This window comes from Apteryx mantelli, chromosome 20 (genome assembly GCF_036417845.1).
Source record: "Apteryx mantelli isolate bAptMan1 chromosome 20, bAptMan1.hap1, whole genome shotgun sequence".
Classification (NCBI taxonomy): Eukaryota; Metazoa; Chordata; class Aves; order Apterygiformes; family Apterygidae; genus Apteryx; species Apteryx mantelli.
Genome location: NC_089997.1, coordinates 11,032,625 through 11,058,583, shown reverse-complemented (window position 1 = coordinate 11,058,583; position 25,959 = coordinate 11,032,625).

Below are 25,959 nucleotides of genomic sequence, written 5' to 3'. Positions count from 1 at the left end.
AAGTCCCCCCTCCCATCAGAACCAGGCCCTGTGACCCACAGACTTCATCAGGTTGCTTAAGGAGACTGTGTCCACCTCCTCACCCTGATCAGGTTGTCTGAAACTCCCATCACAATGTCACCCTTAGTCTGATGCTCACTCACAAGCTCTCACCCAGCCCCTTTCCATCCCTTGGAAGAGCTCCATATATCCAAACTGCCCCTTCACACAAAGGGCATCCTCTCTCCTCATCTTCCTTGACAGTTTCTTCTGAACAGCTTGTATCCTACAATCACAGCGCTCGAGTCACATGAGCGGTCCCACAACATCTCAGTTGTTCCTACAACGTGGCCATTCTGTGACAGCTTGTGCATCTCCATCTGCTCCTGCCTGTGCCCCAGGCTGCATGCACTTATGTATATTTGTGCTGCAAGACCTCCGCTGTGGCGTGCAGTGCAGATTTGTCATGGTGAAACCTGTTATCAAGAGCCAAGGACACTATGTGTGTAATGGCCCCACTTCAGAGCAGAGACAGGCTGGCATAGATAGCAGGTGGCAACGTAATGGTGGAATGAGGTTCCCACTGAGAGAGCAAACCCTGCAGTATCTGAGGCCAGGGAGAAACAGAGCTGGGCTGTGCAGAAATGGCAGGAGAGGTGTTTGCTGCCTGAACTGACTCTGCAGCACCTTGGGGCCTGTGACAGAGGTGAACTGATCTCCAGGAAGGACAAGGTGCCAGTGAAGAAGTCCATGGGCCTCAACAGTCTGTGATCCAGCCACCCTGTGGACATCATTACCATAGTCCCTGTTCATATCATCTAGCGGTGAGAAGAGGTTCAGGGAGAGGAGAGTTGGAAGCTTTTAAGAGTGCAGGGACATGAGTGGAGACCTTGGTGTGATGTACCTCCCATTTATGCAGCATGCTTGGATGTAGACATGATGGACTTTGCCTAAAGGCAGAGGTAGGATTAAGATGTTTGGGCACAGGCAGGAAACTGGAGAGGCCCTGGGGCACTTGCCCAGCAACCACTCCAAAAGGACATGGTTTTCCTGTAGGTGCCATGCTGTATCTGCTAGAAACATGCGGTTGTGGAAGAAACCCCAGGCATCTGACATGGCCCTGCCGGCCTATTTTTATGTCATTAAATCAAGGGTCTGCACTGAATTGCATTAGCTGTCTGCACTGTAGGGATCTGCCTGTTCCTCAGCTTGACAGTGAGTGGTGCTCTAGTAGTAGCAGTAGGCATCGAGGGTCATTTCAGATGGCCAAAGAAATTCCCCACCTGGCCCCCACCTGATGAAGGATGTGGGTCTCACACTTGCTCCATCAGAGCAAGCAGACACTGGCACATGTCTTGCACCACCTCTGTCTCTGCAGATGTCACCAGGTGTTTGTGTGTGGGCAACTGGCTCCCACCCTCCATCTCCAGTGGTTATAATGAGAGCTTAAACAAGGAGCTTGCCTGCAGGCATCTACGTTGTGCTCACTTCAGCTTGGGCAAGGGGAATCCCACCTCCCGTATATTTGTAGCGTTCACAGGAGAGAGCTGAATCTCACTCCAGCTCAGGGGCTTCTAAACCAGCATGAGATGCCTAGATTGACTCATCTGAATCAATACCTGAATCATGGGTTACCTGAATCATGGGTAAATCAGCTCTCTTCTTGCCTCTTCTTTTCTAGGTGTCCTGCCTAGTTAAGAGATGGGAATAGGGGCTTACAGAGTGGGACATTTCCACTTCTCGCAGATAACCATCCTCTGATGATAAAAATTGCAATGCTGGATCAGTCTCCCTCCAGTGTTTAGAGAGGGATCATCAGTGATTATTTTGTCTACCTCAGTGACCATTTCCCAGGAGGAGGGAGTGCAAGGGACAGAGAAATTCATGCTTGCAGCTGGGCCTCTGGTCCTGACAGGCCTGGGCTCCTGGGACAGAGGGAGCTCATGGCAACCTGGCAGCACTGCTGAGAGACAGCTGTGTCCAGGAGCAGCTCCTCTGCAAAGAGCAGCAGGGCTCTGGGCACTGCCTGCTCTTGCTGACAAGATGAGAGAAGACAGAGAGAAGTGAAAGGCAGTGTGGAGTGGTAGGACAGCAGACAGCTCACTGTGGAAGAAACTTTAACAGCCCTTTACACGGTAAGTCTCTGGCTGGAGAGCGATGCTGGAGGGATCTTCTAAACCCATCCCATCCCATGACTGTTTTTTTTTTAAGGATCACACTCCTGGCTTCTCCAGTGCAGAGGAGAAGGAGGTTCTTTAGAGCACAGATTCCCTGCCACACCGTCAGAGGGACAGGACATGCTGCTACCTTCTCCCAGGGACACTGCAGGGGTGTGAAGCTGGGTCATGCACACAAGTCTGCCTAGGGCTCTAATTCTGAGCAGTGCCCTGCACCGCAGGGTGCTGTGTGCCCAGGGCAGTGACTCTGCCACTTGCGAGGGTCAGCACTCAGCCTGCCCGGGGAACTCCTCATGGCACTGTGGGGAGAAACTCTGGGTGGAAGGATCAGCCCCTGTCCGGGCAGGTTCATTCTGCTGTTGAGAGGGTGCTGCGTGGGTCAGGGCTGCTCACAGCTCTAGCTCATGCACAGGACATTTCAGAGCGGACTTTTCAAAAGGAAGGTGAAGGCAGGTGTTTACAGAAAGAAAAGGCAATTCCCTGAGATAGTGCTTTAAGTTTCCTTCCACCTGGCAAGGGGAAAATGGAAATGGAGCTGTCACATTTAGTGTCTGATAAGGGACTGAGACTCATTAACAGTTTTAATTAACAATCAGGAGTTCTGCTAGGAACTTCTGGAAGACCCTTCACCAACCCCTTAGCCTACAGACAGCACCAAATTCCCCTTTGATGGTGGCCTCCTCAGGGACCTGCCCCTTCTCACGTGCACACAGGACACCCCTGGAAAGTGCCCTGCTGCTGGGAGGTTGCTGCAAGGCAGACCTGAGCACGCTGGGGAAGGCTTTGGCGTTGCACGACTGACCATGACTTGCTCATATCTATCTTCCCATGAAGTTTCCATTAGCAATTCTCTATCATTCCCTGCCCATCCCTGCTGCCTGGAGCTGTTCCTGCCAAGAGCTTTTTCTCTGTCCCAATGTCTTTTCCCACTTAGTACTCACAGACCCCATCTCACCCTCTGTGTGCTCAGTTCTGCTCTACAGAAACCTCTTAGGCCAGGGCCCTGGCCAGGAGCATCTCTGTGCTCGCAGGTCCTAAGGAGCAGATCGGAAAAACCCTGATGAAGCCATAAAGGTGATGCTGGTGTTGTCTGTAGGCTGAAGTGGGGAGGAAGGGACTTGCTGAGGTTTCTCACAGACTTTTTGATCTGCCTCTCTCTTAAAAAAGAGAACTGACTCTTCATGAGCTGTCTACCTCCTAAGGAGAGCCCATCTTTAGGACCCTTGACGGTTTCTCTGGGGTGTCCTGCCAAGCTGCAAGCTGCCCTCCAGAACAGCACAACTTTCCTGTAGCATTTCTGTGAGAGTCCTTGGTCTGATCCTCTGAGTCAGAAACCTTGTCACACTCTTCATCACTCTCTCTGCATCTGGGATGAGAGAGAAGAATTTGGAAATCTTCCCTTTAAAACTGGAGTCCTCTGCTCTCACCTCAGTCTTTTTTTTTTTTCTGAGAGGAACTTGTGACTGTGAGTGTCCTTTAGCTGGGAGAGGCGCAAGTGCAGGGCAGTGAGGGACAAGACTCATTGACAGACCAGATCCCATGACTCTTTATAAAGTCACAGTGAGCCCATTTTTCTTCTTGGGATGCACAAGTGCTCATGCTGAGAGCAACTGAAATGCCAAAGATTTCTACCCCGTCAAAGAATGCTCCCACAGTGTAATGGAGGCATCTAAAATCTAAATCCATATATAATCAGACTCCTCTGCTGCAGATTATTTTCTGGAGATAATAGGTATCAAAATGTTGAACAGCCCTTCCACACAAGGGGTGGACATTATTTTGCTGCAGGATGTGTACATCAGAACCAGTCACTTGCCATTCCCACTACAGTTCCTAGAGAGAGAGCACAGATGGTAAATTGATGTGAGGAGATGGTCTATCTCATTGGAATGAAGATGTCTAGAAAAAGTCAGGTCACCCCCTGCCTTCACTTGCCTGTCTCTCACCCTTGCTAGAGTGGGAGCCGGCGTGACTGACTCAGATACAGACATCTCTGTTCAAGATGTCAAGTTTAAGGGAATGAATCCCTCACAAGGGTCTTCTTTTTCAGAGATAGCTGGCATGGGTGCTATAATCAGCTCTCATTATGGTGAATAGAGAATATTCCCACTGGGTCACTGGACCAAGTCCCCTCCACCCAGCTCACGGCACCCATTCCCAGGTATCCCACCAAATCCCTGGGCCTGTTTGACACCTCCATTTGCACCTGTGGCAAAGCAGAACTGACTTCTCTGGAGCTATGGGCAGAGGTCCCTGCTACACATGGCCCACTCAGCTAGCACAGACCAGAGCTCCGGAAAGGGAGCTGAAAGAAGGTAAAGGACAGAGGAAATGTGGGGGGTACTATGAGGAGTGGAAAGGGATTTGCTCAGAGAAGCCTGCTCTAACTTTTTACTTTCTTTTCGTCTTTGGACAGGCCTCCTGTGCCCCAAAGGAGCAAATGTCCAACGGCAGCTCCCTCAATGAGTTCCTCCTCCTGGCATTTGCAGACACAAGGGAGCTGCAGCTCTTGCACTTCTCCCTCTTTCTGGGCATCTACCTGGCTGCCCTCCTGGGCAACGGCCTCATCATCACAGCTGTAGCCTGTGACCACTGCCTCCACACCCCCATGTACTTCTTCCTCCTCAACCTCTCCCTCCTCGACCTTGGCTCCATCTCCATCACTGTCCCCAAATCCATGGCCAATTCCCTCTGGAACACCAGGGCCATTTCCTACTTGGGATGTGCTGCCCAAGTCTTTTTCTTCTTTTTCTTATTTTCAGCAGAGTATTATCTTCTCACAGTCATGGCCTATGACCGCTTTGTTGCCATCTGCAAACCCCTGCACTATGGGACTCTCATGGGCAGCAGAGCTTGTGTCAAAATGGCAGCAGCTGCCTGGGGCACTACTTTTCTCTATGCTGGCCTGCACACTGCTAATACCTTTTCAATACCACTCTGTCAAGGCAATGTTGTGGGCCAGTTCTTCTGTGAAGTTCCCCAGATTCTCAAGCTCTCCTGCTCAGACTCCTACCTCAGGGAAGTTGGGGTTCTTGTGGTTAGTATTTGTTTAGCTTTTGGGTGTTTGGTTTTCATTGTGCTGTCCTATGTGCAGATCTTCACAGCTGTGCTGAGGATCCCCTCTGAGCAGGGCAGGCACAAAGCCTTTTCCATGTGCCTCCCTCACCTGGCCGTGGTCTCCCTGTTCATCACCACAGGCTCGTTTTCCTACCTGAAGCCCCCCTCCTTCTCCTCCCCAGCTCTGGATCTGGGGGTGGCTGTTCTGTACTTGGTGTTGCCTCCAGCAGTGAACCCCCTCATCTACAGCATGAGGAACAAGGAGCTCAAGGAGGCACTGAGGAAACTGATCCAGCTGGTACTATTTCAGCAGCAATAAGCTGCCCACCTCTCTTTACTCAGCTCTTGTGCTTTGGGCAGTCTGTCTGTGATAATCGTGTTTGTACTCAAATGTTTGAATTCATCTCGTGTCTGGAAAAGAGTAAAGGAGCAATTGTGTGCTTGGGGGGAAAAATAAATGAATATTTCTTTCTACATGTGTCAACTCAGGGCAGGCTGCTCCACTGCTGGAGCAACTGGAGTTGCTTGAGGAGCCCTGGGGCCAGGACTCTTGTGCCCTCCTGGGGAGAGGGGCTGGCACAGAGCGGCTGCCTGTAGTCTGGGTTAAGGTCTCCCAGACAAGAGAGCAGTGGAGACAGGGTGATAACCCTCTCCTCAGGGTCCCCCCAGGAGCTGCTGTGCCCTTCGGGGGGGCTGGGGCTATGATGTGAGTGCCCAGAGCACTGCAGCACCCTGCGGTGGGTACTGCAGTGGGGCTACCTCTAGAATGGACTGCTCTGCTGGGCTGGACTGGGGTGGACAGGGGAGGTGGTGAGAGCAGGGGAGGGCCTGGCTGGGCTGGTCCATTCTTTGATCCTTTAAGGAGAAAATGTTTTTCTTTTTTTCAAGTGGAATGTCCTGTATTTCCACTTGTGCCTGTTGCCTCTTGTCCTTCCACTGGGCATCTTTTAGCAGAGCTTGGCTCTGATTTCTTGATATCCTCCCATTTGGTCACTATAAACAGCAACAACCTCTCCCCTGAGCCTTCCCTTCTCCAGGCTCAACACACCCCGGTCTCTCAGCATCTCCTAATGCCTGATGGGCTCCAGGCCCAAACCATCATTCTGGCCTCTGCTGCTCTCACTCCCATCTCTCACCATCCTTCTTGCCTGGGGGAGCCACAACTGGACATAGCACTCCACATGCAGCTCACAAGTGCTGGATGGAGGGGCCTCCACCACAGGCTGCTCCTCTGCAAAGGGCAGAAACCCCAATGTTCCCAGCACAGAGCTGACATTGAAGCAGCATCTGGAGCCCAGCCAGCCCCAGAGGCCTCAGCCCTCCCCAGCCCAGCAGTGGGGCCCCAAGAAGGCCTGCTTGCCTTCTCTCACTGCCCTCCACACTCCTGTCCCCTCCATGCCCTGTCCCAGCCCTGGTGCTGGCCAGCTGCCCTGGGCTGGGGCACCTCCAGCCCCCAAGAGGGGGAAGGGGCACGGGGGGAACAGGCTGGGGGGAAGGCCAGCGTCCCACTGCCAGCCTGGGGCTGGATCCCTGGCATAAGGAGAGGTGGGGATCAATACAGGGATCATTAACAGTACGAGCACAGGATGTAACATCGGTCGCAATACACTGGTAGCTTTGGGGGAAAAACCTTTAAAGATATCGTACTCGTGATGTTCAGTAAGGCTGCTTTCCACTTTTACTAACAGAATGTGCTCATTATTATCATATATCATTGTTCCTTTTCTTTCTTCTAAGCATGTTCCCGTTTTAGACAGATGTTGAGTAATCTTGGTGTTTTGAGAAAGTTGTTGAGTTGAGGGAAGGTTACTCCAAGTGTTACTGATGTATTAAATGGTGCAAAAATAACACATCGTCTGTTCAGTCAAGTGAGAAGTTAACCAGTAAGTCTGCCTGGCGATTTGGTCAAAAATATAAGTCACATTACTATGGCAAATGCTGCTTTTCATGTCTGTAGTACCCATTTCACTCTACTGCAAAACCGTGTGCAGCTTCCCATCCAGTGTGTTATTACATATAGTTACCTTTAGACATAAATGTAATTATAGTTAAATGAAAATATAGTTAAATGTAAATGTAAATATAGTTAAATGTAATCATAGTTAGTGTAACATCATTGCCTCCCCTCAGTCCTTGACCTCGTGCTATTACAGCTGGTATTCCTCTTGTTACTGTAGTTTTAAAGATGGGTTGCGACTTACTTACCTTCAATACTTGAGTTCTCCCATGGGCCATGTGAAAAGGCAGGACCTGTGAGAGACAGGTTTCAGGTGTCTGTTGCAATTATCAGTGTTCCCACAGTGAGAAGGTAACACCATGCTTCACTGCAAGAGAAGACACTTAGGTCTCGGACATCATCCAAGCCTCTCTTACGGTTCACTTGCTTCCTTTAGCGTCTACAGCATCCCATACCCCTTTTGCTTTGTAAAACAGCAGAGTCACCCAGACTGATCCCTGAGTTGGGTGTTTAACCACAACCTCATCTCCAGAACTTTGAGAGAGTTTCACTTTTGTTTTAACAGGAATTCATGACGCAAACGCCTTATCTATGAGACTTCCCATGGGTGTTTGTCACTTATTTAGCCAACCTCCCACAACAGGGATCCCCACTTAGAAGTATTCTACGAGAGAAGAGTCACTCTGGTGTAGCTGTTTTTTTCCATCATCCATTCCATCTTTCTACTACCCCACTACTTTGAGATCAATACGATAGGTGGAAAGTCCACCGAACTCCATTTGAAGCACACCAGGTTTGCACTTCTTTATTCTTCAAATGTGATCCATTGTCAGATTGTATTTCTCTGGGAAAGCAGCAAGCCACTGGTTCAAACCAGCACTGCTTGCTAGACCACTTGCAGCTCTGGTAGGGTGCACCTTCCCTGTACCGATAATTATTTCTACTCCTGTAAGGATGCATTTCCAGCCTATAGGTGGAATTTCCAGCCTTCACAAACCACAAACAGCATCCATGGGCCTACCAGCAACCTATCAGGCGCTAAGGCACAAGTGACCTCACAAACACAAACAGCAGTCATGGGCCTAGCACTGGCCTATCAGGTCCTGAGGCAGAAATGACCTCACAACCACAAACAGCAGCCATGGGCCTAACAGCAACCTATCAGGCACTGAGGCACCGGTGACCTCACAACCACAAACAGCTCCCTAGCACCTAGCACTGGCCTATCAGGCACTGAGGCACCAGTGACCTCACAACCACAAGCAGCAGCCAATTCCTGCTTCTGGTCTATCGAGTATTGATGCAATAGTTACCTCACAGTCAATTCCAAAGCCGTATGCCTGAAGCTGCCCTACAAGTGTCTGAGTCACAAATGACCTCACAAGCTGCTTGGGTATCCAGTAATGAGGCACAAGTGACCTCACTATCATCCCTGAAGCTATCAGCTAGCTGCTCGCCTGTAACATACTCAGGAAAATGTGACCTCACAAGCACAAAGAGCAGCTGTGTCCCTGCTGCTGGCCTCCAAGGTACTCAGGGAGAAGGGACCTCACAATACGCCCCAAAACCATGCTCCTACTGTTGCGCTACTACGTACTGAGGCAGAAGTGAGCTCAGAAGCACAACAGCTGCAATGTTCTTGCGGCCTGCCCACTCACACAAAGGCACTCAGGAGATGCTGGCATTGATTATAAGGGTCTTGGACTCATCCTATACGGCACCACAATCTTCGAGGAAAAGGAGGGGGCACAGTAGCATTTGCTGAGCGGGCTGGCAGTAACAGCAGCTGTGGGACATGGAATTGGCAGCACAGCAGCGGTACCAGGAGGCGAACCCACACCCCAAGTCACCCAGGCAAGCCAGGCGCATTTATGGAAGCCTTCACATCCATACGTAGCCTCTTAGTCACTTGCAGATGCTTTCACACAGGGCTCATGATGTTGGCAAAGATGTTGACAGGTACAGGGACACACCCTGGCACCCTGCCTCCATCCTCAGGGGCTCTAGGACTGCACTGGGAACCTCCATGAGTGGAGCAACCTAGAAAGAAAGAAAGAAAGAAAGAAAGAAAGAAAGAAAGAAAGAAAGAAAGAAAGAAAGAAAGAAAGAAAAAAAGAAAGAAAGAAAGAAAAAAATGAATCGGAGTGTTACTGTCAGTTCTGCTGGTCTTACACAGTTGCAACAGTCAGGGGCCAATGTCTCCCCTCTATACTGAGCTGTATTGGTGAGAAAACAGCCAGCAGGGCCACCAAGACTTTTTACCCCTCTTTTTGGCACAGGGGAGACCATGTCTGCATACCAGCTCCCGTTTGGGCTCTCCAGTTCTGCAAAGGCACTAACACACAGCAGGGAGTCCAGCACAGGGACACCAAGATGGTCAGGGGCTGCAGTGTGGGGCATATAAGGAGAGGCCGCCAGAGCTGGGTTTGTTCAGCCTAGACAAGAGAAGGCCAAGGGGGATCTTCATGCTGTGCACAGCTGCCTTATGGAGGGCACAGAGAAGACGGAGTTGGATTTTCTTGAACGTGCACACTAATAGCATGAGAGGCAACAGGGACAAATTGGACAATGGGAAATGCTTCTGAGATGTTAAGAAGAAACCTTTTTCTCTGTGGGGGTGGCCGAACTGCTGCACAGGGATCGAGAGGTTCTCAGATCTCCATCCTTGGAGAGAATCAAAACTTCACTGGAAAAGGCCCCAAGATACCTCCTCTACTGGCACCTGCCTTGAGCAGGGCATTGGAGCCCTGCTACCTCCAGATGTCTCCCCCATTGCAGCCTCAAGGAATCTGCTATTTGGAGACTCTTGCCAAAGGCACCAGCAGCTTTGAAGATGCCACCTTCACAGCTCACCAAGGACAGGTGTCTCAGAGCCACCCATAGCCTTCAGAGGCCTGACTTCTTGTGAGGGGGCATCTCCCCTGTCTGCAAGGGTCTGTGTAGGCATAAAGTGCAGAAATGGCTCTGACTGCTTTGATTAACTACCCATCCCTCTGAGGGATCGGAATGGATTAGCGTCTGAGATGGGAAGATGCAATAAGGGTCCAGATTCAACAGAAAGCCTTTAAGGAGGGAGAAGATAATTTTCTCCAGGGCAGTCAGTAAAATCCCAAGGACTCACGGAAACAGCAAGACCTTCAGAAACTGCAAGCCTGAACCTCAGCTGACAGAAACCACCACACTGCGAGCAGCCCTGGCTCGCACCACGATGCTCCAAGGAGGGAACATGGTCACCAATAGTCCTCACCCAGGTTTCCCAGAAGGACACTGTGATGGCAGGCTGGGCTCTGGGAGCAGAGCACTGCTCTCTCCAGCCACCTACTCCCAGGCTGAGCAGAAAAATACTGGGGCCACCACCCTGATCCACCACAGGGCATCTCGCACTGGAACACGCTGCTACCCCCGCACCTCACAGAGAGTTGGCAGCCAACATGTGCCTCTGCATCAGCGACACACAGGCCACAGCACCACACATGGCAGCACACAGGCCACCCGCAAGCGCCCCACAACACACAAAGCCCAACTCTCCAAACCTTCCATTCCCTTCTAGGCCTCCAAGGCCTTGCAACAGGCCCTGCCTCTAAACAGCCACTCACAGCCCGGGGCCTGCTCACTTCCCACCTCCAGGAAGCAGAGAAGAAGTGCTCTCACAGCAGCTGATCAGGTCAGCTCTTGCCTCTCGCTTGTGCCTCAACTTCTCTGAACAAGAAACCTCTTTGAAAATGTGGACCATACCTTTTTTTTGGGGGGTGACATACCTTCTGTCTCCTCCAACAGCCTTTGCACCCATTCTCCAGTGACTGCATATGTGGACAGAAATTCAGAGACCTCTAATGCATTACGGTTCCAAATGTGTCATCAAAGCAGGTGGACACCTCAAAGACAGAGACAGCAGTCAGACCTGGCAGGAAAATCTCACAAGCTCCCTGCTGTTCTGGCAGGGGCAAGTTCTACAGCACACACACCCTGGCAATAAGAGATTACTAACACCACTGCTCACACCAGCACTACATTCATTTAGAAGCCTATAAAGTCTAGCTGGACTCCCTAGATGACTGGGAGGAGCCTGCAACCTTCTACTTAGCAACAAGTGGAAAGGCAAACTCCATGGCCATGTTCACCACAGAACATCATCTGCATTTCAAACGTAGCAGTACTAACTCATGATGACGGAGTGGAATAAAATGTGTGTCAGATCATGTGGAACATCAACTTCTACTTGATTAATTAGTTGCATTTTGGTATTGCTGGACAGCTCTGCAGGGGTCAATCCCTCCTCTGAGCACACGCAACAAACCCAGAAGTGACCTTACCACAACCATCCAAGCCATGTGTCTTCTCCTCACCTCTCACCTGCTCACATAGAGGTGACCTCACAAGTCCATACCCCCACCACATGTCTGCTGCTGGCCTATGGCCTTCAGAGACAGAACTTTCCTCCACATAACTTCCCCAGCCATCAACTACTGCTGGCCTAGCAGCTACTCTGACAAAAGAGACCTCTCAAGCAATGTCCATGCCTAACTGCCTGCTGCTGGCCTAGCAGGCACTCAGAAAGACATCACCTCACACTCACCTTCACAGCCACGTCTCTGTCACTGGCCTAGAAGCCTCTGAGACAGAAATTTCCTCACTATAAGTTCCCCAGCCATGAACCAAATCCTGCCTTATCAGCTCCTCAGGCAGAAATGACCTCAAAAACACAGATACCACTCATGGACCTGCTGCTGCCCTATCAAACGCTCAGGTAGAAATTACCTCAGAAACAGCTTTTCAGTCACTTAGCTCCTGCTATCCAATCAGTTCATCAGTCAGAAGTGACCTCACAATCAACACCCAAGCCTTCTTCCTCCAGATGGCCTATCAGCTACTCAGGCAGAAGTGACCTCATCATCAAGAACCGAGTCATGTGCCTCCTGCTGGCCTATCAGCTACTTACAAAGACTTGATTTGACAATGGTGATTTTCTGGCATAGCTCTCATAGACAGCAGTGACCTCACTACCCACACCCTGACCATGTGCCTGGTGCCACCTGCAGCTCCCCCTGCCTTCCCCCAAGGCTCAGCCAGCTCCTGAACGGCCTCCCTGATTCACATCGTGGATTCACAATGCTCATAGTGCAGCAAAACACCCATCACGTACCAGTTACTACCTCAAAAAAGGATTAACTTTTGCCTAGGTAGTCCCTACACGTAGCCCATAAAGCTTAGGAATTGGAAAAAGGTCTGCAAGGAATTCCTGGCAATATTTTCGAAAAAGATGATTTCATGGGATGAGAAATTACGAAACTGAAGACAGCAGGGCCTCATGTCCCAGGCAGAGGGAGAAGCCTTCCCGCAACTCAGAAGTCTGGTTCCTTCCCCAATGCTGAACAAAATCAGCAAATCCTCTACACGTCAAGGAAAACCAGCATTCTCCTGTTTTATGCCCTGACAATTGGAGACATGTGGAAGGACTCAGGCCAGGGCATCTCAGCTGGTCAAACCAGCAAAGCCACAATTCAGCAACTCTTCACCGATCTCTCGCCTGATCCCTTCTCGCCTCCTTTGCTCCCGCTCCTCTTTCGCGTCTTTTTTTTCCCCCCATGTTGGACTGCAATTGGCTGACAGAGCCATCAATGAAATCGGTCCCCGCCCTCCTCCTTCTTCCAGCCAATAGAAGGGCTGCACTGGGGCAATGCCATGGCAATGTTGGGCCCTCCTACCCTGGCGGCCAGCTCTGCCCCGTCCCCGTTCCCCTGCGGTCGGGCGCCATGTTGTGGGCAGCAGCGTGGGGTGCGGTGGGGCCTGGGGGCAGCGCAGCGCCGTGTGGGCGGGCAGTGCGGGGCCCCGGGGCTGCTGGCTGCCGCGGCATGGCTGGGCTGTGCGGCAGGGTCCCCGCGGGGCTGCTGGCTGCCCTGCGCCCTGGGTGGCAGCGCTGGGGCGTGTGCTGGTGGCAGCCATGGTGCCGGCGTGGGGACCCTGGGGCTGGCTGGGGCGCGGGAGCCCGCAGGCAGTGTCCTGCTGCCCCCAGGGCAGGGCAGGGCAGGGCAGTGTCCTCTTGCCCCTCCTGCCCCGGCCCCCTGCCTAAGGCAGCCCCGGGGCTTGGCTAGGGAGTGGTGGTGTGGGGTCGTGAGGGGGCTGGGGGAGATGGCTGTGTTGGGCTCACCCCAGCACTGCCCACCCCAGCTCAGAGAAAAATCCTTGTGATCAGCCAGGACCTTTGCAGTGGGGATGGTGTCCCCCACCTGTTTCCAAGCTGCTTTCCCAAACATGCTATCTTTGGGTGCAGAAGTTTGAGCCCAATTTGCAGGAGGACAGGGGCTGTGGCCATCTGTAATGGCATCTCAGCTCAAAACATGCTGTGCCAAGTTGGAGGCACAAGAGGATCCAGGGAGAAGGATCAGAGGTTCTCCCAAACAAGCAGACGACTTGGCTTTATTACGAGGTGAAGGATCCATTTCCAGCAAAGGCATTTCCAGCAGGCTCCTGAGAGCCCTCCGGGAGCTGCAGGACACTGCAGCCTGTGGGATGCAGGACCCCTTTCCTCCCAGAGCCAGATCCCAAAGGGGGACCCACTCCCAGGGAAACCTGGCCATAGATTCCTCCCCCCCACCCCAGAGGCGATAGAGTTGGCACACAGAAACCTTGGGGCTCAGGGCAACCCCAGCTGCAGGACGCAGGAGTCTTGGCTGCCACATTGTCCCCCAAGCCACAGGGGACCCTCAGGCAGGGCTCTTGCAGCAGCCCCAAGCCCTGTTCAGCCACCCCCACGGCCTGGGATCCACCACAGCAGTTTTTGCAGTTAGCAGTCTCAGTGCAACACCTCAGGAAGGAGCTCCCAAAGCCCTTACCTTCAGTGGAGAGCCACACAAGCGTTGGGAACAAGGAACTGTGGTCCAGGCTGATGGTGTCCATCCAGCAACCTTCCATCTCGCTTGCCCCCTTGCCCTCAGATCACCTCTCCAGCCAGGAAGGAGGGATGCTCTTCCCTTCTCATCACCCACAACTCCTTTCCAACATGCCCCTGCTCCTCTGCCTGTTGGTGAGGGACCCCAACACGGCCCCACTGCCTCCTGTCCCCTCTGCTTGCCATGGAGCCACTGTGAAGGGCAGCCGTGGGGAAGGTGTGAGCAGTGCCCAGGAGTGCCTGGGCCTCACAGGGAAGTGAGGCCTCCCCTCCACGACACCGGGGAGACCTCCCTGTGATGTGACACATCCCACTGTGACCTCAGCTCATGTCATCTGGGGGCTCAGTAGGTCACTGCCATGGAGATGGCACAGCCAGGGAGAGAGCAGAGAGATTTCCCCTCATGTCCTGGAAGCAGTCACCTCCCTTCACCACAGTTATTTTCCAAAACTTGCTGATAAATCCTTCAGGAATGTCTCCAGATGGTGTCAAAGACTGTGAAATATCTCAAATGGGGCACTGGAGAAGTCACTTCTGCACCCCTGCACTGACGGGTCTCTGCGCTGGGCAGACCTGTGTGGGAAGCCTGGGCTTTGGGATTAGTCTGGGGTTTGGCATTTTTCAAAGCTGAGATCAAAGTCACATGGGATGAAACATCACAAAGTGTGGCCACGGGCTGAGATGCTTTGGTGAGCCTCAAAACTGGTTTCTCCTGTGGGTCACTGTTTTTGTAGAAGTAGGATGTAGGACAATATGGGACAGGATGTAGCCTTCCTCTTTCAGACACTAAAGCCACACTCTGCTTTTAAAAGTCCTCAACAAGGTTTCTCAGTCTGCAGTGCTTAAGATAGAGATGATCTGCCAGAAAAAAGCAAACATGCCCCTAAGACACATCATCCAGAGGGCTTTATCCAGGACCCTGATCTCTGCCAGGCTCCAAAGCCATGGCGAGGCCAGGGAGCAAGTCTGGGCAAGTTTTCTCATTTCCCATGAATTTTTCCCAGCTTTCCTTCTGGCTGAGTTTGCGGAAAGACAATTCTCATCTCTGGGCTTCAATTGGTCCTTGTGCTTTTCAGTGTCACCTTGGGGCAGTGCTTCTCCCTGGGTACACTCCCTGGCACCTTGGACACCCCTGGGAGTTGTGCCGCCCTGGTACCCTGGATCTCCCACAGTTTTGACCCTGGGCTTCTCAGGACATGCCCATGTACTGCAGCGCTGCTGTCCAGGCTCCGGTGCAGAGTCTATGAGGCAGCGAAATGCCTCAGGACCTGCATTTTGACTCATTCAGAAGTTTGTGAGATGACCAGCTCCCAGCTCTGCAGCTGCTGAAGCTTGAGAGCATCCCTGCAACCAACCTTCGTGCTCTTGCTAGTCTCTGCACAGTCCTGGGGCAAATCTTGCAGAAGGGAGACTCCATCCCCTTGAATACTGTCAGAGATGTGGCTTTCCAAGTCACTGCAAAGGGAAGGGTGCGTTTACTCATTTCTTTCGGTTGCTTATTCAGTGTCTGGCATTCCATCTATGGCACTGTGAGCCCTGCTCTGCACCCTGGTGTCTCTGCCCTTTCTCTCCCCTGTCTCCTCTGTGTCTGCTCACTCTTCTCTGCACGCCAGGGGCATGGGAAGTGTTGCTTTAGAGAGCTCACTTGAAGCTGTGACATGTTGTGGAGCTGAAGGCTTGATTGAGGCTAGTCTGGGATACAGCTGTGCCCCCACACCCCCTCCTGCTCCCTGCCTGAGGGTCCAGGAAGGTCTCCAGGGAGAGCAGTGGGTTTGGGGGTGGGTGGGATGGGTTTCTTGCGGCAACCCAAATTTCTGCCTGGGTTGCTCTGAGCACCCAGGGAAATCCCTCTTCTCTAGGGCTTGCACCAAGGTTTTTCCAGACTTTTGTACAGAAACAGAGCCTGATCCGGGATCCCCAAGAGCAGCATGGCCCCCCAGCATGGCGCAGGACCCCCAGGAGCTGTATGCCTCTCACTTCCATTTCCACATGCCCTGATTAAATTGACAGTGTCTAACATCACCTCTATAGCACATTATCCGGACATTGCAACATTACAACATTGTGACACCTCCCCTAACTCTTTGTTCATTCAAATTGACAAAGCTGAACCTAGCTGCTGATTTGCACTTCAGGGAGTTTAAAACTTGCTCTGCTTTTCAGTAGTCTCTCCCTTTAGCCAAGTCCTAAATTCTGTTTATAGCTAACATTTCCTATCTATTAAAAAGATTTTTGTTAAGGCTGTCCCTTGTGGAAAGTGGACCTCACTGGAGGCAGCTGGGACTCAGCATGCAGTTGAGGAGTGCATTTTATTTTTTATAAACTGTGTCATATTTTATTTTTCTTTGTTTGCAGTTAAGAGAAATCCTGCTGTATCTGCAGCTAGTTGTCTAAGGAAAGCAGGAGGGAATTGGGGCAGATGAGCTGTAACATTCAGTTGCAGACTTCACTGGAATAAGGGTAGCTTTTAACCAGAGTGATGTAAGTCCCAGGGGGCTGATGAGAGAAATGGCAGGGTTGGGGAGATGGGGAGGAAGGTTGTCCATACAGTGCCTGACCTCTGGGACACTGCTTTTCCTACATGTCCAGACTTCAAGGGAGACACTCTGGATTGATATCAATTGGAGAATGTTCCTGTCACTTATTCTGTAGCTGAATAATAATGATAATAATAATGATAATAATAATAATAATACCCTTTAAAAGCAGAAATACTTGTATGTTATTGAAGTCTCCACCTTTTGGCTACACTCCTGAAACCTCTCCAATTAGCCATGCAAGACTTGAAGAAAATTACAGGGAGAGATGTGTTTCATCAGGGCTTTTTGCATTTTAATGAGCCCCATGGTGTATTTGGTGCTGAGTCCGTGAACCTCAGCTACTGAGATGAGATTTAGCAAAACGTTCAAGAAGTCCAAGTCAGAAGCAAACGCCAAAGTTTTGTAGAGCATTAATGGGTCCCATTGAGGGCCATTGGCAACAACAACTCCCCAGGGGCTGATTAGAGCAGAAAATTGTAATCCCTGGTTACAGGTAGGCAAAGGCAATGTGCAGGTGGCTCTGATGCCATGTAAACCCTTCATGTGATTTATCAAAGAAAAAAGCCAAGCATGGCCACTGAGGCTCTGGAAGGGAGATCCTTTCCCTCATGCATTGCCCAGGGCTCTTCCTGGTGTCAGTGTGCAGGTGAGGGTGTGCAACGCTGAGTGCAGGACAAGGATATGACACCTGTCAGGGTCCCCGGGGAGGGCAAGAGGGCAATGAGGCCCTGGTGTCTCCTGGTAGGCCTCAGTGGCAGAGACAACAGCCAAGGGGACAAAGACCTCAGTTCTGTCGGAGCCTTGGCAGCACCCTCGGCCATCTCCACCACAGGCTGTCCTATGCTGTCCCACACCTGCGCCTGTGTCCCTGCAGACTGTAGACACCCAGCCTGCTTCCCTACCTTGCTCTCACCTGGGATCTCCCTCCCTTCACTGATATCTCTCCATCCTCACTGGCTATTCCTTGAAATACAAAGCCTTGGACTGATCACAGACTCCCTTTTGGTGACCTGTTGCACCGCAGCAATACTCTTTGAGTGATAGTTCTTCATCCTAATGTCCAGTCTGAACTTCCCAAGCTGCATTTTGAAGTTGTTTCCCCTTCCCATTCTGTCCCCCACTATCATGAAAAGCTCCTGGGAACCCCCAAATGGGACACACTAGTGCTGATTGGAGGGGGATAATAACTCCCCTTGTCTGGGTGGCCACCTTCCTCCTAATGCAGCCCCATAGGCATCTGGCCTTATTTGCAGTGAGCATGTACCACTGGCTCATATGGCATCCCTCGTAACACCCAGGCCCTTCTCCTCAGGCTGCTCCTGAGCTGGTCAGGTCCCCACCTGTCCTAATGTACAGGGTTATTCTTCCCCATGGGCAGGACTTGCCACTTCTCTTTGTAAAGCTTCCTGAGGTTTCTTTTGGCTGAATCTCCAAGTTTCTCTAGGTCCCCAGCCTGAAGTTCATTGTGTCAGCTGTTAATGTGTGTATGTAGATGGCTCACCCTGACTTGTGGTGCCTCTAACAAGACAACAGCACGAGGAATTGCAGGACACTACAAGGACTAAAAGGAGGTACTAGTTGAATGGAATTGCTCACCTAGGTAGGAATTACCACAGCGACCATCTCAGAAATGCCAAGTGAGCGTACAAAGCAAGCACAACCAGGTCCTATGGGGTTGGCCCACCCCTATGGGGTGAAGAGAGGTGGTCTGTTTGTACGGGAGAATATGAGGATGGTAAGAGGATAGAACTTGGAAGGAGTAAAGGAGAGAAAAACACACTAAAAGGTGAAGCAAAGGAGTGATCAGGGCTATTCAGGGGAACCTGCCAAGCAGCCCTGCATTTACACATCTCTGGAGAAGGACAGGAAAGCTAATTGATTTGATCATACTTGTGTCTGACTTACTTCCACAGTCAGGAGAACTGAGTGCTTTCCCTAACATCAACAAGAGTAGACCCAGAGGGGAAGGAATCACAGACTCTTTCAGGTTGAATGGGACCTCAGGAGGCCTCTAGCACAACCTTGTGCTCACTGCAAGGTCAGCTTTGGAGTCAGAGCAGGTTACTGAGAGCTTGATCCAGTCTTGAAAACCTCCAGGGATAGAGATGGCACAGCTTCTCTGGGCAACATGTTCCAATGCTTGACTATCCTCTCAGCAGAAAAGAAGTTACTGCCTAAAAGAGGGATATTGCCTGCAGACATCCTTTTTGTTCACCCCAACACTTGGGGAGGGGGATCTCACCCCTATGAGTGTGGAGTGCCCAGGAGGGACCTGAATCCCAGTCCATCCCAGGGATTTCTCAATGGGCATTAGGTGTATTGATTAATTCCTCTAAATTGGTCCCTGAAGCATGAGGAAATGAGCTCCCTTCTTGTCCCTGCCTAGGCGTCCTGTCTTCTTATGAGATGGGAACAGGCCTTTCTAGAGTGGGACATTTCCATTTCTCTTAGATAACCACCCTCTGATGCAATGCAACTGCAACCAACTGCAATGCTGAAATCAGTCCCTCTCCAGTGTTTAGAGAGGGACCATTGGTGGTTATTGCAGTCTACTTCAGTGGACATTTCCCAGGGGTGACTCTGTGGCCTTTCAGGAACTGTCAGCCCTGGGGCCCCAGGAACACCTTGAGGGTTTGCAAGGGACAGAGAAAGTCACGTCTTTAGCTGGGCCTCTGCTCCTGAGCTGGGCCTGGCTCCTGGGACTGCAGGAGCCCATGGCAACCTGGCATGCGCTGCAGGGAGACAGCTCTGTCCAGGTGCAGCTCCTCTTAAAGGAGCAGGAAGACTCAGGGCACTGCCTGGAGGCATCAGGATGAGATGAGTGATTCAGAAGTTAAAGATAGTTGGGAATGGGAGGACATCTGAGAGCTCACTGCAGGGAGAAATCTTCACAGCCCTTCACACAGTAAGTCTCTGGCTGCAGGGCAACACTGCTGTGGTTCCCGGAGGGTTCTTCTAAGGCTGGTGCCTTCTGCAGCTGATAGGGTCTGTCAGGGTGGCTCTCCCAGCTTCTCCTGTTTGGAGCAGATTGTTCTTTAGAGGAGGGATTCCCAGCTACACCATCAGAGGGACAGGGCATCATGGTTACCTTCTCCCAGGGATGGCTGCAGGGGTGTGAAGCCAGGGAGTGCACCCAGGTCTGCACGGACTGTAATTCAGAGCAGTGTCCCTGCACCCCAGGGTGCTGTGTGCCTGGGGCAGTGACTCTGCCACCTGCGAGGGTCAGCACTCAGCCTGCCCGGGGACCTTCCCACAGCGCTGCAGGGAGAAGCTTTGGGTGGAAGGAGTGACACCTGGCAGGGCAGGTTCATTCTGCTGTTGAGAGGGTGCTGCGTGGGTCAGGGCTGTTCTTAGCTCTAGCTCACCCCCAGCATCATTCTGAGGGGCCTTTTCAAGAGGACAGTCATTGCAGTGGTTACCTTAAAGATAAGGATCTTTTCTGAGTCTATGCTTTCATTTTCCTACTGTTTGCAGAGTGCGGGTGGGGAAAAGACATGGGACAGGGAAGCAGCTCCCAGGAGGGAAAGCTCCAGGCAGTGGAGATACAATCAGAGAGTGAGGGGAAACTGAAAGCAGGAATTCTGTAGGAGGGGGGATTTGGAAATCTTCCAACAGTACCTACACTGCAGACATCTTTCTCTAAGCAAGCCCCCCTGCGTCTCCGCTCCCACCAGCAGAGCCTCTGCCCTCAAGGCCATGGGGTCCAGAGCATGATCCCCCTCCTCAGCAGCCTGAGCTCCAGCAGAGCAGAGGGACATCTCTCCTGCAGCATGCCTTTTTCCCACTGCACAACAAAGGGCTGAGAGTGACTGTCCTGCAGTGTTGCCACCTGGGAAGTGGTGTGCACAGCTGGGGAAGGTGAAGGCTTTCCTTACTGCCTGTCTGTCTCTCCCTCCTTGCTTTCCCTTTGGTAGGAAGCTCACAGTATTGCTCCTTGTTTCCTTACCTCTCCATGCTGGTCTGGTTCTTGTTCTCCTGCTCTCTGGGGTTAAGCAGGGGGGTTCAGCTGCAGTTAAGGCATTGACCCTGCATGGAGTTGTCTTCATGGCAGTGACGTGCCCAAGTCCCCTTTCAACCTCCCAGGCAACTCATGAGGAATGAGCTGACTGTCTCCCTTAAGGAGACCCCCCCCCTCTTTAGCATTCTTGACTGTCTCTGTGGGGGGGGCTACCAGGCTGCAAGATGCCCTCCAGAAGACCAGAGCTTTCCCGCAGCATATTTGTGATCGCTGAGAATCCTTGTGCTGGTTGTGTGAGTCAGAAACCTCATCGCGCCTTCTGAAGAGCTCTCCATAGCACTCTCTCCATATCTGGGCTGAGAGAGAAGAATTTGGCAATGTTCACTTTGAAACTGAACTCCTCTGCTCTCACCCCAGTTTGGTTTCTTTCTCAGAGTAACTTGTGAGTGTGATTGTCCTTTAGCTGGGAGAGATGCAAGCACAGGGCAGCAGGGAGCAAGTTTCATGGACAGACCAGATCCTCTGACTCTGACTCCGTATGCAGTCACCCTGAGCCCCTTTTTCTTCTTGGGATGCACAAGTGCTCATGCTGAGAGCAACTGAAATGCCAGAGATTTTTATTCCATCAAAGAATGCTCCCACGATGTGATGGGGGACAGGGTAGATCTCACTGGGGAACAGAGACATATGGAAATGGTCAGGTCACCCCTTGCCTTCACTTCACTGTTTCTCTCCCTTGCCAGGGTGGGAGCTGGTGTGACTGATTCAGATACAGACACTTTTGTTCAAGAGAGCAAGGCGGGGGGAGATGAAGCCCTCACAAGGATCTTCTCTTTCAGACAGAGCTGGCATGAGTGCTGTATTCATCTCTTAGAGTGGTAAACAGAGACTATTCCTACTGGGTCACTGGACCAGGTCACCTTCACTCAGCACACAGTGCTCATCCCTAGGTGTCCCCACCGCATACACAGGGCAGTTTGACACCTCCATTTACACACCCAGTAGAGCTGGACTGACTCCTCTGGAGCCGATGGGCAGAGGCCCCTGCTCTGCATGGCACACTCAGCACAAACCAGAGTTCAGGAAATGGAGCTGAATGGAGGCAAAGGAGACAGGCAGTGTGGGGAGTACTGTGAGGAGGGGAATGGGATTTGCTCAGAGAAGCCTCTTCTAACTTGTCAATGCCTTTTCCTCCTTGGACAGTGCCTCAAGCTGAGAGGGAGCCAATGTCCAACAGCAGCTCCCTCAATGAGTTCCTGCTCCTGGCTTTCACAGAGATGCGGGAGCTGCAGCTCTTGCACTTCTCACTCTTCCTGGGCGTCTACCTGGCTGCCCTCCTGGGCAACGGCCTCATCATCACAGCTGTAACCTGTGACCACTGCCTCCACACCCCCATGTACTTCTTCCTCCTCAACCTCTCCCTCCTCGACCTTGGCTCCATCTCCACCACTGTCCCCAAATCCATGGCCAATTCCCTCTGGAACACCAGGGCCATTTCCTACTCAGGATGTGCTGCCCAGGTCTTTTTCTTCTTTTTCTTATTTTCAGCAGAGTATTGTCTTCTCACCATCATGGCCTATGACCGCTACATTGCCATCTGCAGACCCCTGCACTACGGGACCCTCATGGGCGGCAGAGCTTGTTTCAAAATGGCAGCAGCTGCCTGGGCCACTGGTTTTCTCTATGCTGGCCTCCACACTGGGAACACATTATCAATACCACTCTGCCAAGGCAATGCCCTGGGCCAGTTCTTCTGTGAAATTCCACAGATCCTGAAGCTCTCCTGCTCAGACTCCTACCTCAGGGAAGTTGGAGTTCTTGTGGTTGGTATTTGTTTATCTTTTGGGTGTTTTGTTTTCATTGTGCTGTCCTATGTGCAGATCTTCACAGTCGTGCTGAGGATCCCCTCTGAGCAGGGCAGGCACAAAGCCTTTTCCATGTGCCTCCCTCACCTGGCCGTGGTCTCCCTGTTTATTAGCACCACAGTGTTTTCTTACCTGAAGCCCCCCTCCCTCTCCTCCCCAGCTCTGGATCTGGTGGTGGCCGTTCTGTATTCAGTGCTGCCTCCAACAGTGAACCCTCTCATCTACAGCATGAGGAACAAGGAGCTCAAGGATGCACTGAAGGAACTGATTCATTTGGTAAAAGATCAGTATCAGTAAGCTGCCCATCCCCCTTCACAAGCAATTTTTAATTTCTCTCAGATAACTCCTGTGCTTTGGACATTCTCTCTGTCATAATAATGCTGTTGCAGAAGCTTTTGATTTCATCCCACTTCTCCAGAGGTGTTAACCCAGTCGGTCTGACCCAAAGGTCTTCCATAAATGTGTCTATCAGTGTGTCAGAGCTGTTTTCCCTCTAATAAAAGGGGATTTCCTCACTGTAGTACTTGACGGTTGGGCTCTTGTTCCAAAGCTGGAGCCAAGATTGCACTCAAGGACTTTCACCCTGAAAGGGCCTGTTGCTTTTCTGGGGCTCTCCATGGGCTCAAGGCAATGAGCTCATGGGGTGATGTGTTAGGGAATGAGGGCTGGATTCAGCTCTCACTTCTGGGTGCCCAGTGCTCCTGGAGATGGTGAATGGTCGAACAGTATCTGCCTGGGACTGTCTCCCATATGACAGGGCTGGTGACAGATGCCTGCAGCGTGGACCCTGCAGGCACAGGGAGGGGAGCCTGGAGAGTGGTTCGTGTCACCTTTAATGGAAAATCATGGGCTGGATATGGCAGCACACCTGAACACAGCCTGAGCCATTTGAAATACCCTGTGATTGCTCAGAGCATCGTCCACAGCCACACACCCCTTGCTAGGGGCTTGTCATGTGCAATGATGTGCATCCAGCTGGGTCTGCTCCCCACCCTGACCACTATGGCCAGTGTGGAGTCACCTCAGGGCCCCGGGGTCCCACAGCCTGCTCGCTCTGCAGAGCAGCACCACCAGTTCAGGGCCCTGTGGGAAGCACAGGAGAGGGTCCAGGAACAGCCGGCAGGCCAGCACTGATGCACTCACCTGGGGAAAGGCTCTCCAGGGAGCAGGGATGTCCCTGGAAAAGAGGAAAGGAGCAATTGTGTGATTGCAAGGAGGAAAGAAATAGAAACATAAATCTGTTTCTCTGCATGTCAACTAAGGGCAGGCTGCTGTGTCCCTGGGGCAGCAGGAGCTGCCTGAGGAGCCCCAGGGCAGGGACTCTTGTGCTGTCCTGGAGAGACAAGTGGCACGGGGGGCTGCAGGCAGTCTGGGGGTGGAGAATCTCCTGAGCACAAGACCAAGGGACACAGAGTGTCACTGTGCTGTGTACTTGTGCCGCGGGGGCCAGGATCCCAATCCCTGAGCCACAGGGCTGGATATGTGCTCCTCTGGTTGCTCCTAACATGGGCTGAAGAAACACCTCACAGTGTCAGATAAATTTCTGTGGGAAAAGTGGAGGAAGAAAGCAGAAAAGAATCAAAAGAGGGGGAATGCAGGCCAGGAGTCTCACCGGTAAATATTTCCAAATACAGGTGGGTTATACCCCCTCTCTGGAAAGGCTGTTTCTTCCATGACCAGCAGCACTTGGTGGAAGGAGGGTTTTTTCCTGACACTCCTTCTGGAATGGAGGGCAGCAGGATTTGAGCCAAAGGGTAGTTGCTGGGCACTCAAGCAAAGCTTTCAGTCTAGGACCTTAAAGTCCTGGGTGGCTGAAGACTATGAGATGACTCCAACGTGTGACTCACAAGTGGCCGAGTCACATCACAGCCACCATTGAAATGCCCCCAGAAGCAGATTCCATAACATCTGACCTGAATGAGACCTGCTGTATTTCTCTGCTTTTCTCCCTGCACCTAAAACTTTCTCTTTAGCTCCTTAGCACTGGAGAAAAGTATTGGCTCCTGGACCAGCGGGGAAGGCACCAGTGCCTGCCAGTCCTGATACTACACTCACATTTTCATTCTGTTGAACTAAACCAAGTCCCCAGGTGACCAGCGCTGCAGTGTAACTGTCTGTGTGTCCACACTTTTCTCCAGTCCAGGAAAATGGGCTGCAGGTGGGAGGGAGACAGCACAGGGCAGGCATAGAAATGCCTCTGCTCACCACCACCTGGCCTGGGATCAGGGAGGAAAAGAGGCCCTGGGGCCAGTGCCCGCTGGCTGCGTGGCTTTCTCTGCAATTGTCTCCTTCTCTGTTCCAGGCTCTGGGGACAAAGGGGCTCGCTGGCTGCAGCCAGCCTGGACACATGGAGTGGCAGAGCTACAGGAGCAGTGGCCAGGTCCCCCCTGCAGGCAGCTGGACAGGCACAGATGGGACCTGGCCCTTCCTGGTCTTCCCAAGCATGTCATTTGAGGAAGTGCTGGAAGAACAGGCCTGGAGGGATCCTCATGGAACTGCAATGCCTGTAGCTGTGATAACTGACCAGCCCCCTCCTGCAAATGCTTCCTGGGCCAGGCTCTTGGGGACAAGCAGCTGGCAGTGCTTCTGGGAGTCCATCAGCACCATGCCCTCTGGGTGGGCAAGGAGACCTCAGGTTCTTGGTACCCTATTGGAGAGGAGCTGGCTGCCGAGAGGACTGAGGGGAGGTGGGACAGGTTCTGTGACTCACGAGGTGAAGGTGCTGACACATGCCTGGGGCCAGGGTCCTGCAGCCTCCTAGGCCTCTCCCAGCTGCTGGGAAGCCACTGCAGAAGCAAGCAAATCCCAGAGAACAACCTTTCCCACGTTCCTGGGAGCCAATGACAGGGAGACTTGCGTGTGAGAACATGACACACCAGCAGCAGGGAGATGACTGGGGTTTGTGCTTGTGGGGTCCCTTCTGCCTGAGGAAATGATAGGCCAGGGCTAGGCACATGCTCAGCTATGGGCCTGTGAGGTCACTGCTGCCTCAGCACCTGATAGGCCAGCAGCAGGCACATGGCTTCAATGCTGATTGTGAGGTCACTTATTCCCTGGAGCTGATAGGTCAACGGGGCCCTTGGCTCATGTAGGTTCTTCTGATGTCACTTCAGTCTCTGCTGCTGATAGGCCAGAAACAGGCTTCATGCTAGGATGTTGATTGTGAGGTCACTGCTGCCTCAGTACCTGATAGGCCAGCAGCAGGCACATGGCTCTGATGCTGATTGTGAGGTCACTTCCTTCTCTGTAGACTGTCTGCCATCAGCAGGCTCTCGGTTGCTGTGGTTTCTTGTAAAGTCCCCTCTGTCTCTGCTGCTGACAGGCCAGAAGCAGGCTGATGGCTTCAGTGCAGACTGTGAGGTCCCTGCTGCCTGTGCACCGGATCGGCCAGCAGCAGGAACGACGTCAGCAAAGCAGCTGCGAGGCCACTGCTGCCTGCGCACCGGATCGGCCAGCAGCAGGAACAGCGTCAGCAAAGCAGCTGTGAGGTTGCTGCTGCCTGTGCACCGGATCGGCCAGCAGCAGGAGCAGCATCAG